Raw genomic sequence first — 4,671 nt, 5'->3', positions numbered from 1 at the left:
CTCAGCCCCACCTCCCACACTCAGCTCCACCTCCACACTCAACCCCACCTCTCCACTCTGCCTCACCTCCCCACTCATCCCCACAACCCCCCTCCACCCCACGACCCCCCTCAGCCCCCCTGCCCCTCAGAGCCACGCCTCAGCCCCACCTCTCCACTCAGCCCCACCTCTCCACTCAGCCCCCACCTCCCCCTCAGCCCCATCTCTCCACTCAGCCCCACCTCCCCCTCAGGCCCCATCTCCCTTACCTGGACCCAGCTCGCCCCACCTCCCCCACTCAGCCCCACCTCCCCACTCAGCCCCACCTCCCCACTCAGCCACGCCTTAGCCACACTCCCCCCTCAGCCCTACCGCCCCCTCAGCCCACCTCCCCCTCAGCCCCACCTCCCCCTCAGCCCCACCTCCCCCTCACAGCCCCACCTCCCCCTCAGCCCACCTCCTCACTCAGCCCCACCTCCCCACTCAGCCTCATCCCCCACTCAGCCCCGCCTCCCCACTCAGCTCCATCTCCCTACTCAGCCACGCCTCAGCCCCACCTCCCCCCTCAGCCCCACCCTCCCCCCTCAGCCCCACCTCCCCCGTCAGCCCCACAACCCCCCTCAGCCCCACCTCCCCACTCAGCCCCACCTCCCCACTCAGCCCCACCTCCCCACTCAGTTCCACCTCCCCACCCAGCCCCACCTCCCCACTCAGCCCACCTCCCTACTCAGCACACATAATATTTTGGTCAATGACAGACCACATATACAACAGCAGTTTCATAACTTAATAACTTATTTTATTGTACCATTTCCATGTTAAAATATATTTGGATATGTAAATACTATCCATTGTGCTATACTTGTCCATGCTATTCAGTGCAGGACGGTGCTGTACAGGTCTGTAGACTGGGACCCATATTTTTATTTTACAAATTTCTTTTTTGAGTCAGAGTGTCTCTCTGTTGCCCAGGCTGGAGCGCAGTGGTGTCATCTTGGCTCACTGCAACCTCCCCGGTTCAAGCAATTCTCCTGCCTCGGCCTCTCAAGTAGCTGGGATTATAGGCATGTATCACTATGCCTGGCTAATTCTTGTATTTTTAGTAGAGACAGGGTTTCACCATGTTGGCCAGGTTGGTCTCAAACTCCTGACCTCAAGTGATCTGCCTGCCTCGGCCTCCCAAAGTGCTGGGATTACAGGGGTGAAACACCGTGTCTGGCCCCATATTCTCTATCATAGCTTTAATGTATAGTAAGCTATGCCATCCAGGTTCATGTAATTATACTCCCTCATCTTTGTACAAAGATGTAATTGCCTAATAAAGCCTCTTTCAGAAGAGAGCCCAGGTGTGATGTGATGCACGATTGAATTAGTGACAGGGAAAATGTGACTTTTGCCATTTTCAGTTTTTCCTTTCTGTCTGTGGCTTTGTCTTTCATATCCACAGTTACTAATTTTTTGGTGTGTTTGTATGATTTTTATGAGTGACATTGGGATTCCCATATGGTTTCCTCTTAAGTGTGCTCTATTGTTACTTGTGGTTCCTGTGAGGATGACATACAACTTTATAAAGTTATAACAATTTACTTTGAATCAATACTAATCTAACAATATTTCATAAAAAACTTTCCTTTTCCACAGGGTTCTCTTTACCTCACCTTACTTTTGTCAGTAAAATTATACATTATGTACATATTTGGTGTTATTTGCATACATTTATATTTTAAATCTTGAGATAATTGGAGTACAAATGTGAATTATCAGAAATACATTTTTTTCATATTTTGTCCTATATATAGAGACTAGCAGTCTTTTTACCTCTTCATGGGTTTGAGTTACTGTCTACTTTTATTTAAACCTGAAGTACTGACTTTAGCATTTCTTTTTTTTTTTCTTTGAGATGGAGTCTCACTCTGTTGCCCAGGCTGGAGTGCAATGGTGCAATCTTGGCTCACTGCAACCTCTGCCTCCCGGGTTCAAGCGATTCTCTTCCCTCAGCCTCCTGACCAGCTGAGATTACAGGTGCATGCCAGAACACCTGGCTAATTTTACATTTTTAGTGGAGATGAGATTTCACCATGTTGGCTATGGTGGTTTGAAACTCCTGACCTCAAGTGATCTGCCCATCATGGCCTCCCAAATTGCTGGGATTATGGGCGGGAACCACTGCTCCCAGCCTCACTTTAGCATTTCTTATAGAAAAAAAATAGTGAAATGAGGAATTGGAGGTTATAGAATTTTGTTACATCCCATGTGTTACCAATTTAAGCTTTTAAAACATTCTAAGTAACTTTTTTTTTTAAATTTATTTATTTTGAGACGGAGTCTTGCTCTGTTGCCCAGGCTGGAGTGCAGTGGCGCGATCTCAGCTCACTATAAGCTCCGCTTCCCGGGGTCACGCCATTCTCCTGCCTCAGCCTCCTGAGGAGCTTGGGACTACAGGTGCCCGCAGCCACACCCAGCTAATTTTTTGTATTTTTAGTAGAGATGGGGTTTCACCATGTTAACCAGGATGGTCTCGATCTCCTGACCTTGTGATCCACCCACCTCGGCCTCCCAAAGTGCTGGGATTACACGTGTGAGCCACAGCGCGTGGCCTTTTTTTTTTTTTTAATAAAGTTTTTGTAAAAATGAAGGATAAACAAGTGGAATAAGCCTGTAGCAGATTTACTATTTATAAATGACTGTTCTAATTATTGTTTCACATCTTGGGGAAAAAAATGTCACGCATGCTAAGAAAATCTGAAATTCTTTGGCATTACATACTTGACTAATAAGTTTAATTTTAATTATGTCAATCAACTTGACAAGATGTGAAATAATCATTACTTAGTCTAGGAACATTGAGGTGGAACAGGAAGGCAGCAATCGAAATGAGCTTTGAGGCATGCTAAGTGTGAATGTCCATTAGGCACTAAGGTAGAGATGCCGTCAATATGATGATTCATTCTGAAGTTGTGGAGAAAAAGCTGAGCTGCAGATATTGGTTTGTGGTTTCTTGGCCTAAAGGCTGTATTTAAAGCCATGAGAATATTTGACATCAAGGAAATGAGTGAAGACAGAAAACAGTCCAGAGATCACCCAAGAGTTTATGGCCTCTTCCAATTTTAAGAAATAAATCATTTTAGGAAATATTGTAAACTAAGAAACTTGGCAGGATATTTCTCAGCTGAAATACGTGGCTCAAGGAAACCCCTCTAATGGGGTTAAGTCAGTGGAGGGTAAACGCATTGGAAATGTGCACAGGTCATAAACATCTGTCAGTCTCAAAGTGCTTTGGCCAGTAGCCCATGACATTGTCCCAACTTTTCAAAAAGTTGTCTGGAATGAAATGTTATGTTCTTGACTAACTGATTAAATTTGTACCCCTACAAACTAGATGAAGAATTAGGTGTCTTTGTAAGAATTATTCCTGAAAGTTACCAAAGTTTGAAAGCATCATGCTATTTTTTTTTTTTTTTTTTTTGAGACGGAGTCTCGCTCTGTCGCCCGGGCTGGAGTGCAGTGACCAGATCTCAGCTCACTGCAAGCTCTGCCTCCCGAGTTTACGCCATTCTCCTGCCTCAGCCTCCCGAGTAGCTGGGACTACAGGCACCAGCCACCTCGCCCGGCTATCTTTTTGTATTTTTTAGTAGAGACGGGGTTTCACCGTGTTAGCCAGGATGGTCTCGAACTCCTGACCTCGTGATCCGCCCGTCTCGGCCTCCCAAAGTGCTGGGATTACAGGCTTGAGCCACCGCGCCCGGCCGCATCATGCTATTTTACATACACTGTTTTCAAAAGATTTTTGAAATTTTGGATAATTAGATGTATTTGCAATTTTGAAATTAATTTGACAATAACATGTAATGGCTTTTGGATATTTTACATTAGTGTGCCTTTTTAAATGTACAAAATATTTCAAAAGACTGAGTAGAACAAATTAATAGTATACTTTTAGATGCTAATATTTGCTCTATATGGAGCTGGTATTCAGGAGAATGTGACCAGTCAATGGTGTCTTTGATGTCCTGCTCCACCACAGCCCAGCAAGGCCACTGCTGATACTGGGCACACAGGAGGTCAAGGCCTGGCTCTCAGCCTTGAAACAATGTGGGAAGTTTCCTTTTATGCACAAGACGTAACTGACAAAAGAGCATGTGTTTGTATTTTCCAAGCAGAGTCCTGCTCAACTCTCTTCTTCTAACCTCTCCCGTATCTGACTTCTAATTATTTATCCTGGATGGGTGCCCTCCCACCTCCCTAATCATGACCCCACAGGGATGCTGCATCCCTAGGTTGCTGGAGCTCCAATTTGCGATGATGGAGGGAGGCCATAGATTGTTGGTCATCCTCTCAGTATGGCTCGTGTTCAGGTTCTATGCTGTGTGGTTTCTTCCTTCTGAAAGAACTAAAGACAGACTAACCGATAAATACTGGTCACTTGCTCCTCCTCTAGAGGCTGCAAACTCCATCCACTCTCACCTCAAAAATATCTATAAAATATTTATCCACTCTGCCCCAAACTTATAGGCAAATCAATTTTTGGCCCTAATGAAGTAGAAGGAAAAGAAACAACTGTGTAGAAAGGAGTAGGGAAAGAATCTTTAAGGAAAACATTCAATTACTTCAAGATAAAATTTATTTTCTTTGCTTTCTGGACTATGGATGTATCTAGCTAACTAGAGTTGCCAAGCAGAAGGGTTTTAACCA

The sequence above is a fragment of the Rhinopithecus roxellana genome, chromosome 11 (assembly GCF_007565055.1).
Source record: "Rhinopithecus roxellana isolate Shanxi Qingling chromosome 11, ASM756505v1, whole genome shotgun sequence".
Taxonomy (NCBI): Eukaryota; Metazoa; Chordata; class Mammalia; order Primates; family Cercopithecidae; genus Rhinopithecus; species Rhinopithecus roxellana.
Note: the sequence above shows the minus strand (reverse complement) of the source record.